Source organism: Phalacrocorax aristotelis, chromosome 3 (assembly GCF_949628215.1).
Source record: "Phalacrocorax aristotelis chromosome 3, bGulAri2.1, whole genome shotgun sequence".
Lineage (NCBI taxonomy): Eukaryota > Metazoa > Chordata > Aves > Suliformes > Phalacrocoracidae > Phalacrocorax > Phalacrocorax aristotelis.
This window is the reverse complement of record NC_134278.1, coordinates 79,917,474-79,933,381: the sequence shown is the minus strand read 5'-3', so window position 1 is coordinate 79,933,381 and position 15,908 is coordinate 79,917,474. Positions and strand designations below refer to the sequence as shown.

At 40.2% G+C, this 15,908-nt stretch overlaps 1 long non-coding RNA gene across 4 annotated transcripts in view; it reads left to right on the top strand.

Annotated features, from left to right (window-relative positions):
- The window catches only part of LOC142054928 (uncharacterized), a 283,958-nt gene that overhangs the window by 41,754 nt on the left and 226,296 nt on the right, over window positions 1-15,908 (top strand). The window lies entirely within an intron of this gene.

Here is a 15,908-nt window from a genome sequence, read left to right as displayed (position 1 = left end):
CACTTCATTCCTTCTGTGGCGTCTTGTCTTGCTGCTCATGTGAGTGTTTTGCTGGCCAGGCGAGAGCGGTCTCATGGGGCACGTCATGAGGCTCCTCACTGGACCTGGCACCTGTGGGATGTGTCCTTGGTGCCCACAGACCCTGGGAAGAAGAGCCACTTTGGGGGTCGGCAGTGCTGCTGTCCCCTGCCAGCACACTGCTGCTTTGTGTGGCTTTAGAGGTTGCAACACAAGGCTTGCTGTGCCATGAGGAGCCATCTCTGGGATTCCGCCTATTTTTCTGGTATCAGATGGATTTGGCTGTCCCAGCTTTAGACTCCAGTGTGTTTCTTTCAGCTCTCTGCTGAATAACCACAAAAGAGGAAACGGCAACTTGTCTGTGCTCCCACACCTTCCCTGTCCTCATGTTTCACTTGCATTTTGTCCTCCTCTTCACTTCCTTGCACCAGGTCCAGGGCAGAAATGAAAACTCTCCTACAGACTGTTGGCACCATAAAGTCCCTGAAATCACGGGCACAGGGCACAGCAGCTGTGGGGTTTCATTTGCTCTCTGTTGTGTCAGCATCTGCTTGCTCTGGTTCAGCATTGAAGGGCTTGGAAAGTACAGCTGGAAGAATAGCATCAGCTTAAGGCATTCAGAGCCCCTGAGGCTTTGTGAGGTGGGGTCAGATGGCCACGCAGTGCCGCGCTCTTCCTTCATCATCCGGGCAGTATTGTCTGGAGGAAGGTGCTAGCCGGAAGGTCTGGAGGTTAGTCTGACACCTTGGAGGCATCACGTGGTGGAACCAGCCTCTGCTGGGTGACATCCAAGGAGCATCCAGCTCTGCTGTTTCCCTCCTTGCTGGCACAGGCATGGTACTAATGAGGGAAAACTGAGTTTTTAATGCAATTAGGAGTTTGTCAGACCCTGTTTTGAAGGGCTGCGCAGGGACGCTGGGTTGTTAATTCTACTACTAACGTTATGTAGCACTGAAAATCTGCCACTTCACTTCTTAGTCTCTGAACATCCTATTTCAATTAAATTGGCCTGACATGCCTTTATCCATTTTTAAACAAGAAACAAGACAAAACAAACAAAAGCTATCACAGTTTAGCTGAGTCTGTGAAAAGTGCTGTATTATCTTAGCTACAAAAAACCCCCGTAGACTTATTTGAAGATGAAATTTTTCATATTGTTAGTCTATAATTTAGGCACTTTAGTGTTTAAAAAATTATATGGCTGAGTTATTTACAGCAGAAGAGACGGAGTTGTGCGTACAGATTAGCTTCTTGTCATCATGTTTTTAAATCTGTAATGGGCATAATGGAGTCAGCTGTACAATGGTAATTTGCAAAGCCCCATTGATTTCAATGAAAGTGCAATGAGGATGGTTAAAGGTATTGGGAGGGCTGGTGCTTCCAAATGAAGAGAGATTAAAAAGGCCAATATTAGTAAAAGGAACAAATAGAAATGAATGGGATTAGAGAGAAGGCTTACAATGTGGAAGTTCAGGCATAAGTTAGCTGATCAGTGTAGCAAAATCTTCTCCCCATACTTAAACAGATCTCAAAAGTTTTTGTGCTTCTATTTAAGGTATTTGACTTATAAAAACATGTTTTCTTATGAGCTGCATTTCAAACTGATGTTCACATCTGCCCGCTGCTTTTTAGGTCATTCATTACTCTTGGTTTTTATCAAATGAGCAGGAAAGGATGAGTGCTGTGAGTACCAGGCATGTGTGGATGATGTCTGCTTGAGCTGGGAACAGGAACAGTGCCAAAGAAGTGAGTGAAGTGACCTGTTTTCAGTTGCTCACAGCTTTGCCAAACCAGACCTGCTTGAGCAGAAGTTGACTGCTCCAGCTGTCTCCCTTAAGCTCGAACTTTTGGAAAGCTTCAGCTGAAGTGATCCAGCTGTTTCCAAATATGAGGCTAGGAAGAAATATAGGGCAAACTTTTCATTGGATACCTCAGGAAGCCACCCCTATGTAGAGGTGGAAAGGTGGTTTGTGCATTGGGGATGCTGCCAAGTAGTTCTAGATTTGTCTGCCCTGAGAACCAACCTTGGCCAAAGGAAATATTTGAAGCTCAGTTTGAGTGAAGAGTGAATGAAGTTAAAAGTGTTTTTAAGCACTCTTGATTACTGGGCAGAGAGGAGTGGCAGGACAGCAGATCATGCAGTGAATTAGTGTCCTGCTGTCTGGTTGCTTACTCAATGCCTGATGCATCCCAGCTCAGCTGTTCACCATCTGGCACACTGCAGTGAAGCTGCTTTTGAGCTCCCAGGGGTGTGTGTTTAATATTAAAGCATACCTGATGTGCCCTTTCTTCATGGACCCAGCCAGCAGTAAAAGCTTGTCCTAGCCTTTCTCTGCCTTCTTAATACTTGTATTTGACTTCTGCTGTGAGCTGCTTTGTTGGTCATAGTCTGAATGTGGCACTTCCTTTCCCTCTACATAAGCTGAACTGAGAGACTCACCACCTCTTTTAAGTTTTTCTTTCTAAGTAAAGACTATCACATGAAGTCACTTCACCAAGTCCTCTCATTGCTGCTTACTAAATCCTTCCCCAGAGGAATGTACTGTTTCTGGAAAGGGAAGAGCAATGTTTTTCTGTGACATCTTTGTGGCAGTATCTCAAGACCATTCCAAACAGAAATGGTGTTTCCTTTTACCCTTGTGTGAGGATCTCCCGCAAATATTACCAATGACAGCTTTCCAAAGTCATTTATTCAGCATCATCAAGGCATAAGTCAGTGAAAAGATGATGACTTATTTACAAACAGCAAGTTCAACGTAATCAGAAATCAGACTATCACCAGTAAGGACCTCGAGTTGTCAGTTCTGTGATACATTGCCATTTTGCTGTCTTCGCTGGTATTCAGTGTTCAATTTTTCTAAGTGTCCAGCATCTTACTGCTTCTATTAAAAATTGTTCTCTGAGGTTCAGTGATGTTCTATGAGAATTTTAAGTAGATGAAGACAGTTTCTGTTTTTTTAAGGGCTGGTGTATGGAACGCACTTCATGCTAATTTTATATCATGCTGGAGAAGAGTTCTTCTTAGACATTTGCAGGACTCTTTTATTATCCTCCTTTAATTCTTCTCTTAAAACTCTGTTGTGAACATTGTGAATGTTGTGACATTACGCATGAACTTAACAGCAGCTAGGCAGCCGGTGTGCAAAGACTTCTGCCCATCAAGTTGACCAGTATTATCACCGTGGATTTTTTTTAGCTCTTCCCTGTTTGTCTGTATGAAATCACATACTGTGCCTTGCCCTACATTTCAGTTACAAGCACTCTTGAAAGTGTTTTGTGTTTGTGTGACACCCAGTGTAATAAAGTTTTGACTGAGGATTGAGATCCTATACAGTTGTTACTAGCAAGTGACATAAACATGCATGTACATATAGGTATACACATATATATGTATGTACATGGGGTGTGGGTGTAGGAAGGGTTTTCAAAACAGTTAGGGATACTGTAGGAGCTCCCATTTAAAAATTTCCTTTCACCACTTCAAATTTTCTTTGTAGGGCCTTTTCATCCTTTTAATTATAATAATGATTACAACTTGTTATTTGTAACATAAGCATAGCTCTCTTCCATTCACTAAAGAGTCAAAAACCTGCTTTCTTACTGTAAATCATGAATTTTCTATATGTGTGTTGTGACATTAAGCCAAGTGAGCTGTCCTGAAGTGCTAGAAACAATTTCTTTCGTATCAGCTTGTCATCATTTGTTACTGTTCTCATCAACGATAGAGGTACAGGAAGTTTTATGTCTGACATTGAACATGAAAAGATAGCAATCCTGCTAAGGAACAAAAAGAAATACCAAGATTCATTTCAAGGTGTTCCATGTCTCTGCGTTTTGAGGACTAAAACCATCGAAGCAGCTAAATAGTTATGTCAGTGCTACTTAAATTGAACTAGTTTTACATGACTGAGCTATGGGCTTTTTGTATAGACAGTCTGTATCACCAAAGATCTCATTTTTTGCAGCAGTGTTAACAATAAAAATAATCTTCATTATCTCTGTAGATAGTCAAGTGTATCTAGATTGCTTTTAAATTCCAACTTCACTTTTGTAAATTCTGTGATGAATAAGGCATGCAGCAATGCACCCATTTAAATAATTGTATCCTCTGCTTTTAGGAAGCAGGGACATATTTGGGGAAATATATTTATATGTAAATTGTTTCTTTTGAGTTAGGAGGCATATTTATTTTAGAAAAGATTCCAAACGTCCCGTAAGTCTGCAGACGTTTTGTGGTCGTCTTTTACATTTGATGTGTAGGGCATGCAGCAAGCTCCACATCTTTGTGCGTCAAGGCAACTGCCTTGTTTGCCAAGATTGAAAAACGAATTTGAAAGATATTATATACCTCTGCATATTAGTGAGTGGATATAAAGGGGATAAGAAAAGTATGCTCATTCAGTCTTTTTCTCTTTCCCTGTCTTTATGTATGTAAACATAGAAGAGCCTCTGGGATGATTCTTCTCTTTTATTGTGGTAAAGCTATTGACTTAAATGGGGATAACTTGTGTAGAGAACTGACATTCAGATCAGAGACAGAGCGTTAAGAAACTGATTTCTGTGTGGTTGAACCTAGACGTAAGTGCAGTTTTTCAATCCAAAGTGTATTTTATTGTGAACTGTGTTCTTATACTTGAAAGTAATGTGAGCTCTTTATCTGACATTGACAGTCCTAGTGTAGGATTTCAGTGGAAGAACATCTCAATTGCATCAGTTAGACTGACACAAGTGTCAAATCCATGATCTATTCTCACATTTACACGCATCTTTCCTTTTTGGTTTGGTTTATCCAGGACAAATGTGCCAGATCTCTAGAGGTGAGGCATAAGCAAGTGGGTTTCGTTCCAGAGTACAGAAACTGGTTCTTTGTTTTTGTATTTCAACTCATTCCCTATATTTCCAGCTACAGGTTGAGACATAATGTTTCTTGTCTAAAACAAAAAGAAGAAAAGCTGCATAAGAAATTTGAAGTATTTCCCCCAAACTTACTCTAATTATTCATTGTAATAGTGCCAAAGCCGCAGATATTTTGATATTTTCTGTATCTATGAAGCTACACTGAGTGCAGCTCAGTTATGTCTCAGGTATAGTTGTTTTGCAGCAAGGGGGCTCCTTTTTTATTTGCAACACCACAGTTTAGTGTAGGGCAGTATACACTGTGTTGTGTGAGGCTCTGGTATACCCATGGCGCTTCAGTTTTCTGAAAAATCACACCTTTGGGGCCTGATCCAAAGCCTGACAGTTGATTCTAGGCTCTTCATTGATATAAAATAGTTTTGGACAGGGACTTCTGGCTCATTCAAAGCCTCAGCAGCATCATAGAGCTACACCAGTGAGACTGATAGTACCGATTATATTGTAGGTGGGCCTGTCCATTTTATCAAGTGACAAATTCAACAATGCAGTTAAAATTCTGAAACCTTCCATGCACTGGAGGTCCCACTGTCACCATGGTAGGCTACAGCTAGAAGGTCTGCTCATATAGCCCCAAAGAGAAGGGCAGTGTTTTCACAGACAGGCCTGCAGTCAGCTGAGTGCCATATATCCATTAAGTTCTTCAGAACATGTAACAAAATGGTCTGGGAAAGTGTTTCTTTAGTGAGTCAAATCTTAAGACAGCATTAGGCAACTTGTGGGATGAATGCAAGAAGCACCACAGCACAGAAATATATGAAGCTGACAGTATCCTACAGGGAGCTGGTTAAAATCCACTTCACTTGAGTGGCCAGCCTAAGAGTACAGAGAGGTCAATATATCCATAATTATTATTACAATTTTCCATTTAAAATATGCCAAGTTCTTTAGGAGAGGAAAAAAAAGAGTTTCTTAAAAAAAAAAAACCTTTTAAATTACAGCTTCAAAGCATTAAATTGTCTAGTAGCTTCCTAATTTCCCCAAGGATCTAAGAAATAGGCATTAGGATTCCTGGAGCGAGACGAAGACTTTTAAAATTCTAGATTTTTAATATACAAGTATTTTATATATGTTACAGAAATGAAGCAGCTAATTTTGTGTGACTTCTACTAAATAGTTACTGGAGCCCATACAAAAGTACTGGTAGTTATAGGAAGAGTGTGTTATATTTTCATCCTCAGGCTACACTTCAGCATTTGGAAGGAAAAAAACCTATTTCCGTTTTGCATGTCTCTTTGGAAATATGTTTTGTTTGTAGAGGAGAATGACTTCTATTTCTGAATTTGGAAAGTTGTACAGGTTGTAAATAATGCCCATCTTAGTTTTTCAACATATTCATGAAGTACATTTCATGATGATGACAATGAGGAAAACATTACTGATCCATTATGCAGCACTTCAGATAATTAATTTTAGCCTAGCAAGTAAATAATTTTCCCAACAGACTTATGAGCTCGCTAGATAAGTATTATCTTTCCAAAGGTAAGTCAATGGCAGCTTCTGTATTAAAAGAATGGGATGCTGACTTCTGATCTTCTTCCTTATTTAGGCAGGGCAAGTTGGGATATGTATGGAATAACTGTTCATGTCAGTCCAAGAAGTTTATTGTGCCAAATGACACACCATGTGCTGACCACATCGTACTTGCCCCTAGTTCAAATTCACAAGAAGAAGTAACATTAGGAGTGGTGCAGTACCTTCCCATCAGAAAATATTCAGTGGCACACAAGGATCATATGCTGTAGGTTAAGGAAACAGTATTAATTGGAAGAACTGTTGTATCTTGAAGGCTAAACTAAAGACTTCTCACAAAAGTAGCCTTTCTGACTTCTGTAATTAAATTGTTTCGCACTTTCACTGGCATGAACCAGACCAGAAATTGCATGTCATGACAAGAGACGGGTCTGTTAATTGAGTGGAAGCAAGTGCTGTCAAGGATGGGCGTAATGAACATTGGCCAGGATGATCAGATCCATATGGGTTTATAATCTACCAATGGGTCACCAGCTCCTTTCACATCTAGCATAGGTGAACAAGAAGACAGCAAAATCACAAGGAGTTTAGTCTGCAGAAAAGAAGTGAAGAATGCAATGCCATAAAGAGCTGAACCCAACATGGGAAGTTCTGTACCAGACCTCATAATGACAGACAAAATGATTACAGAACTAAAAATTGACTGATTTGGTGTAGGTTATCATAACTTGACTACAGACGCCACGTGTAGACAAAGTTTCAGCGGTAATATTATCTTGTGTTAAAACACAAGGGCCTCCATTAAAGGAGCTGAAAATAGTTCTGAGCCAGTCATCCAAGCAGAAGAATTAAAATAGAAAAGGCATTTACAAAGAGTTAAAATGTTTCAGCAGGATCCCTCAAAAGCCACAAAGGCACAGTGGAGAAGAGTCTTTCCTATTTATAAAGCAGCCTGGCTTAGACAAGAGAAAGCAGATGCAAACAAATGGAACAGGGAAATCAGTCAGCTAGGATAAACTGTAGGAATTACAGAAAATGAAAAAGGGAAATGAGAACAGAATAAGGACCTTGGAGCAATCAGGTATGAAATTATTAGGAGAAGAGAAAATTTAAAAGGGGCACTGATTCATCACAGACTCTGAGTGGAAAACTTCTCAATGTAGAATAAAACGACTGCCATTTCCAGTAAGGTTTTCTGTTCGGTATTTAGGCAGCAGAACGGTCATGTGGTCAGACCAAGTGGTAGTAATGAAATACTTCCCTTTCCAACCATAACTCAAGAGAATATTAATCAGGAGTTTCTGTGTGTGACTTGGGAAGATATAATGTGCATCTCTGGGTTTGTTGTGGATGATCAGGCAGATGGGAGCTCTGAGGAGACACCATGGCCAAAAGCACTAATGAGGTTCTTGAATGTATGTAAGGGAAATTTCAAAAGAGAGAGGTTGTGCTACCTCTGGTTGTGACGCTAGCGTGACTGCTGCTGGCGTACTCCTTGTATGCAGTTCTCCTCTCCATAATTCAAGAGGATACTGACAACTGGAGGATGTTTAGAGAATAATGACAGGCGTGATTAAAGTAGTGGAAATAATGCCTCAGCAAGGAGAGAGACGGGGACTTAAGGAGCTTGTCCTTGTACATACAGTCTTTCCGCCTCTTCAGAGCACCCTCCTTCTCGCCTCATACTCGGTAGTGGAATTACAGGCACTGATAATGGCTGTTCCACCAGGGCATTGTCTTGGCTTGGCACTGAGAAGGGGAACTCTTGCTGTTTCTCTGCTAAAGGTCAATGCGATCCCTGCCTTTAGAGCTTCCCTCCGCATCACAAGGCAGTGTCAGAATGATCCCAGTAGAGCTGGAGTTAGTTGGGATTAAATCACTCCTGTATTTTCTCTCGAGGCGTTTCATTTCTGGAGTTGAATCTACTAGGAAACAATGGTTACTGTCCTTGCAATGCATGATCTGTGTGGCTACAGGGACAGAACCTCAGCTTTGCGCTGTATTGGCCTTCTGTTAATTTGCACCATGTTAGGTTTGGTTCTCAGCGTAAAGGCATTGTTCGTTGGACATTTAATTTAAAATGGTTTGTTTGAAAGGACATTGTTTCCAAGGCCAGTGTTTTAGGCCTTTATGTAAAGGCTGAATAACTTTTATCAAAATAAGAAAAAGAAGAAAATAATTATAGCCATATTATTATATGTAATTTAAATGTTGGCCTTAATGGAATACACTGTAATAGAACTTTTCAAGGTAAAATGTGTCCTGATTAAAAGGTATTATGAACTCTTCATCTGCTTTTTTTAAGAACGCTGTATTAAATCCTACATACAGCATGATACTTTTGTGATCTTACACCATTTATGTGAAAAGCTTTTGCTAAATGTTTATCCTAATGGGAAGCTCAAAAATTTATCTCTAGAGATGTTGCAACAACTCAAAGAATAGGCTTTACTGATGTCCTTGTTTTGGGGTGGTTTGGGCTATAGTTTGTTCACATCTATTCCTATACAATCAGATATGAAATGTAAAAAAGAAAAAAAAAAAGGTGAGGCTATGCAAGTTACTCATTTGAAAGGTTAAAGGCTAATACTGTAGTGAAATCTATACAGTTATGGAGAAAATATCTGCTTTATTTTTAAGGTGCTAATTAGAAGTTCATATCTATTATTTTTCCTTGAAAATATGGAAACATTTAAAGAATATTGATATAATAGGTATTAATACTCTGATGTACCTCTTGATACAGCTTATCTTTCCATGACAATGGATTTGAGATCATTTTAATACCTCCTATTTCAGGAAGTATCCTTGGGACCCATAGATTTCAAAACTGTGTGATAAAGAAACGTATATAATTACTTCAGGAAAAAAAATTCAATTCTTTTCAAGCATTTTGAAAGACTTGGTTATTAAATTAGTTACAAGCTTCAAAATACCATGAGAAAGAAAAGAGAAGATGTTATTGTTGGTTCAGTGGCTGAAGACAGCAATTGAGAATCTGGTGAAATGGATTTGCACGAAACTGTGATTTCTTAACTGCTGTTTCAATAATATGGAACGCTGGATTTTGAGAAAACATGGGAAAAGAGTAGGAAATTGTCACATAAACTAAACAAAATATTCTGTTGAAGTACAGTCTGCTGGAGTAAACAGTCATTACTGTAAGAATGGAGAAGCAATCACACCGGTTAAGTGTTTAGCACTTGTCAGTTCTCCTTGTATTTTCTAACCCCAGCTTTAACTGGGCTGGTGGACTCCTGCTACGGGAGGGGACTTAAGTAACAAAATGCACTGAAGGAAACAGCATGTAGAGAAAAAGTGTCAGAAAAGACTGCAGAAAAATATGCAAGTTCAGCTCCTTAATTTAGGGAAAATCTTCATATTTGGCTCTCTTAATAAGAACTATAGCGATAATTCAAAGTAGAAACAATTCTTGTCTTTAAAAAATGTTACACAAGTGATGTGCTTTGCCATTTTTAAATCATTCTGTGCGTTTATGTGGAAAAAAAAAAGAGAGTTTTGTTTCCTGGATGCAAGCATAGCTCAATATTTAATTTTGGATTTTATTTTGATACATATTTTAATACTCTGACCACAGATCTGAGAAAAGAAATCATATTATGTATGCACATAATATGATGAAGTGTTTTGCTCCTTCTGACATACAGGTGAGTCTGGCAAGCCCTTGAATTTTCCATAACCTCATACACTCCATTGCAAGTTCCTGTTCTGGAGTCGTGGAAGTTTTAAAGCTGACTTGGTTGCCATCATTTCATGCACCTTATTTGAGTACTTTCTAAATGGCACCTTCTTTTCTGTGTTTTATGACAGAATAATCAACAGATTCAGAGCTCACCCCTAACAGACATCAGGATGTCCAGAGTCTGTTACCTCCCTGATGTAAACCTGTTACACAGCCTAGCGCTTTCCTAGGACTAGCCTAAGTCCTGCAGCATCAGTGTTGGTTTCTCTGCTGGTCCAAAGCTTAAATATCAACAGCTTTGACACTATCTGTGGCAGAAAATCTGCATTGTAGCCCTCTGGTTCTCCTCGGAGATCATTGAACGCTGTCCAGAGGGAAGAGTCCTAACTGCAGGATGCCCATCCTGTGTGAGCAGGGATTGGTCTTCTGAGGCAGCAGCACTAAGGGGTTTTATGGGAGTCCCCCTCTTTCCTTCAGATAGTTTGCATGGACTGTCGTTGTCCTGGCTGATATGAAGAAACCACATAACAAGGAAAAAAAAATATTTCTGTCTAGTGATCAGGAATTAAACCAGTTGAAATTGGGAAAGGGTGTGGGGAGGTTAATGTTTTACCAGCCAGGAGTTTGATGGGTAGCCCAGCTTCCTCCAGGCTGGGAGGTGGTGGGAAGCTACTCTGCTGGTTCTAGCAGAGGTGGGGAGCAGAGACATTCCCCTCCCCGCAGCACACCTTTGCTTCAATCCCAGCTGCAAGACTGGAGGTGGCTGTAGGTGTTCACATCCTTCTGCTGGCGAAGCAGGGGGGGCTAGGTGGATGAGAGTGGCAACAGAGGCTATAAAAGAAATAAGACAGATAAATATGAGTTTAAAGTCTCTAAATGAATCTGCAGGCATCCCGAACAGTGCAGTAATCCTAGGTAAGCTTTGCTCTTGGCAAACATTTATTCAATGGCCGTTTAATAGCTCCTGACTGACAGCAAGTCTGTAGTGTAATCTAAGTCATTCCCTCCCCCCCGTCCATCCGTCGCTCTGGAGAGAGTTTCTTCTCCTGCAAACTGCGAGGGAGAAAGGATATAACTGTTCTTTCTGGAAATTCCACTTGAACCAGGGTTCAAGGATAAATATTACCTCCCCTTGGATATGTTAACTATTTTTTAATGATGTGATCTGATATTTTAACAGTGTGCGCAGTGCAGCAGAGCTTTGGGTTTGTTGTTTAAATATCTTTGATGGTATGTCATAACAAATTAGTTTCTAAATGTTGCCAATTTGGCAGACAAAGCTGATTATTTCCTGCAATCACACTGCATATGTGCACAAGATTATAATTAATGACCAGGGATGCCAAGCACACTTTAATAATGATCCTTCAGCATTTAAGGGACTGTTAGAGTTATTGGCATTTGTGCCTTGTGTTGCAGAGGATAGGGGCAATGAATACTGATAGATCTATCAGTGTCATAGAATCCAATAGTTTCCTGATTTTTCTTATAAATTGGAGGATTCACTGGGAGTTATTGACAAAGCAGCTGCAGTGAATATTAACAGTGTTTGTGCTGCTTTCACTGAAGCAGTACGAACTCCTAATTAGATTGGAATTGCTCTTTTGGCAACTTTGCAAGGCAGTTTTCCTTAGCATATTGTCCATTTTGTGTAAGGATTACAAGGAAATCAGTGATGGATTTTTGAAGAGCACCTGAATGTCAAGACAGCAGAGAGCTGGATCAGAATAAAAACTAGAGTGGAAAGGCACAGTGGATGTTTAAAAAAAAAAAAAACAAACCAAAAAAGATGGGGAAAAAGGTAAAGCTTGTAACACAACCCAACAGAAATAGAATGTGGATCCAACTCCAGTGGTCTTTTCAGGCTGCTCAGGGAAACATGTCTTTTGGGATGTGCATAGCACAAGAACTGTTACAGCACTATAATATTTGGGGCAATGAGAGGGTGAAAAAACAAATCCGCCAACTGAAGTTCACTGCTAACTTAGTTTCAGTGCCTCCCTACTTATTTGCTTAAAAGACCTGCTCTTGGGCAGAACAGCAAGTGCGGTTCTGGTTTTTATTTTCTCAGTATGAATCAGTTGATATCGATACTGCCCTGGCTCTGAAGGTCGCCCTTTAAGTTGTAGACATGCTTGTGACATCTTCAGCAAAGGCAGCACAAAGTGTGCCCTGAACTCAGAAAACATCATAAGGTATTTCTGCCACCTTCTCCCTAGGGATGAGGTGGTGTGTTCTGTCACTTTTCCAACAGAAACCTCATGTGGCATCTTCAGCTTTCCTAAAAGGAAGGATGCAAGGAAGGAAAAGAGGTGAGGAATGGGATAGGGCATATGATGGAAGAAATGTGCCACTTGAACCTTTTTGCTGAATTCAACTCAAAGCTCACATAAAGCAATTACTAATGCTGACATGCATTATTACCCAGTACGATTGGAAAAATCTAAAATTACTCGCTGGCTATCAGAAGCCGGGGTTGTTTCTGTACTTTCTGTGATCTCTCTGTGAAAATCCTGACCTGGGGTCTGTTTTACTGGGATTGTTATCATTAAGGCAGACTTTGATCATAAAGCCAGAGTATGTCTTCACAGCCTCTGTATACTGATTATGTTTACGCCTGTTAATATTCACCAAGACTCTTGATCCTCTGCCTTTTAAACAGACTTTGTTGAAGGTGTTGACAGTAAATGTCTTCTGGTTGAAAATCTGTATATTTTTTCAAAATGAAACTTTATGGACAATCTCTCAGCCATAGATATTTTCATCAATACTTCTGTAGATGTTTGGAACCACTGGCTTGAAACCCAACTGTTTAGTTTATTAAAAAGCCAGTTTTTAGTAAAATGGTATAGCTCTAACTCTGGGAAAAAACTTTGAAGTTTATAATAAATTATATTGCTTTGTGTTAACTGAATATTTTTGCTTTTTTTTTTCAGTCAGATTTAATTCAGATTTAATTCTTCACCCCTAAATCTCCAATACGATTTGTGAATAGGATTCTGGGATTTTTTTACTACTTTTTTTAAGGTGAGCTTATTTTACTAAGGAAGCTTTTAAAGAGGACAGGCTTCAGCTCATTATTCTCCAGCAACTTGTCTTTTTAAGTAAGATTTCATGGAGACAGGCTTGCGGATTGATACATATGCCTTAAATTAAAACCCAGTTACCTCAGATGTATATGAGGGAGCAATTTCCCAAGAAAGGGAAAGCTGTCTTGGTGCTGATACATCTCATTAAGTCAAAACCACAAAGTTCCAACCAACTGAAAGTTAAATTTTACTCTGACTCGTATAATTGAACAAAATTTAAGTGCGTGATAGTTTTTACAGACCAGGCAAGTACCTGAGAGGGAAGTGGAAGCAGATGCCCTGATTCAGTGCAAATTAAACACCTCGGCTATTTTGCGCAAGGCAGTGGTGGGACTGGCAGGAGCGGCTGGAATTTCTGATTTTTAGTCCCACAGTCAGGCAGTTTCCTCCCTTTGGTGGATACTCCTGCTGAGTAGATGTTTACTTGGTATTTCATTGCATTGACTCACACGTGATGATGTTGCACTTGGTTGTAATTATATCTGATCATCTTCATGCTAGAAGTGCTGCAAGAACTGGAGATGGGAGAAATGAAAGGCATAGTTTTGTCATGTGGTATTGTAAACAAGTTTGTTAAAGGAATCATGAAATGAAAAACTGGGGAGGACTTCTGTCCTGAGGACTCCTACTGGTATTGTAAATACTGGTGCATCTTTCAGTGTAATGAGCAGGTCGACATAGATGTGAAGAGCTCTGTTTAAGTCTTCCAGGATGACTTGGACGCACACAGAGTGCAGGTCCTTTGCTTCTCTCACTATACTGTGACCTGCAGGTCTGAACAGTTTTGGTCGGGTGCCTCTGAAACAGAACAGTTGCCTTTTTTCTTTAAAAAAAAAAAATTCTCCCATTGCTGTGAAGGTCTCAGGAACTAGTATTGCCAGAAAACAACGTTCCCAAAACTCAGGAGATCCAGGTCTCTCTCAGCTTCTGCCCCTGCTCTTGGCCTTAGGGAGGTCGGTTCATCATTCTGCAGCTCAGCTTTCCAGTCTGTAAGACAGGTTGTAACAATGCAGGGCACTGGGCAGTCAACATTTTGCTGATATGTAAATCTACTGACAACAAACACTGCCTAAAAACATTATATGGTTATTATTCACTAATAAAAGGGAATTTAAATTTCCCTGGTGATAAAAATTGTAGAATGTCGTTATATTATGTGAAAGAAAGAATATAATTGAGGTCTGGTATAAACAGATGTGCCAGCATATGAGCTGCTCCTGATATTGATCAATAACCGTCTTCCACTGTAATTGTTCCAGTTTGTTTACTGCTGTGTATGTGAGTTATTGATCTTCTCTTTCTAGCTTCTTTGTGTTCTTCCAGTTTCTAATTCATTCTTGCTTTTTTCTCTTAGACAGTTTAAATAAAAGCTTGAAAAGGATTATCAAACTGAGCCTTGAGAAGAGATTACTTAAAGCCAGCATTCACCCCCTGCTTGGGGGGGGGGGGGGGAGGAAATCAATAGTCCTGATGACCATTCCAGCTTATCAGTGAGCTGTCTAGTAAGGACAACAAATTAGAATAATTTATGTACTGTGATGAGAGGTCCAGCATAGAATAGAACTGCTCAGCGTTGCTCAGGTTTCTGTATTCACTGCGTTCTCTGTATTCACTGTTTCTCTTTATGAGGTGGTGGGGCTGATACTCTGTGTATTTCAGTGGGGTTTATCTCTTGTACAGACTTCCAGTGAAGAAGTGGAATGTCTAAAATGCTCAACCCAGGGATCTTTCTGAAACCTGAATGCTGGGCCATATGCAGCACTAGTGTTTTTAAAACCCAGGATGTTCCTTCAGGCGTTTGGAAGTGAGCTGGATCTGGGGGCACTGTTCATTTTAGGCTAAGAGCGAGCAGGGGTACCCCTTAGCCTCTGCCTGAGTCTAACACCTTCTCTCATTTGTTTTTTTGCGGGGAGGGGAAAGAGATGTCCATTCCTGTGCTCAGGTGTCACTTTAGATTTTACGAAACAACACCCACACCTGAAATACTGCCCAGATTCCTTTTGTTGTCACTGTAGATGCTGAAGCATTGCAATAGCCTGATGTGCTTCTTAATGGGTGGGAAGACACTTTTTTCTCTAGCTTCAGTTTGCAAATGATCTGGAGGGGGAACCCGGGGATGGTATAGTCCATTAGTTCAGTGTCAGTGTTGTTGTGGCATGGCTAATGTAGCACACTTGTGCTTAAAAGCAGCAGACATGCTCGGCTTAATCAGCTGCGGTGCTGCCACCAGAATATCCAGAAATAACTCAGAATCGGGTGTCTTACTGAATTTTTGAAACTCACTGAGTGTATTTTTCTTATTTTTTAACAATAGTCACATAAGCAAAGATTTACTGCAAGGGAACAATCATGCTCTGTAGTTTTGCATCACACCGTAGTTTAATGTCTTTGCTCGAAATCAGTTTACTCCTCTCTGAAGAGCTCAATTTCCATGCTTCTTTTCGCTCAGACCTCGTTTCAGTGGAGCACATTCTTTTTACTGAGTTCCCCACTCACAGCTTCTGCACTGGGTTTGACATGCCCTTACAGCCTTGGTGCCTTCTCAAGCTCCAGCAACTCCAGCAGCATCTCTTCATGGATAGGCAGCCAGCATCAAGGGCAACACCTGGGGCTACATTTTCTCTTATCTTAGATCTGATGCAATCTGCAAATGATGATGAACTTTCTCATAACTAAACTTATATCTGACATCATTACTTTTTTTGACACGC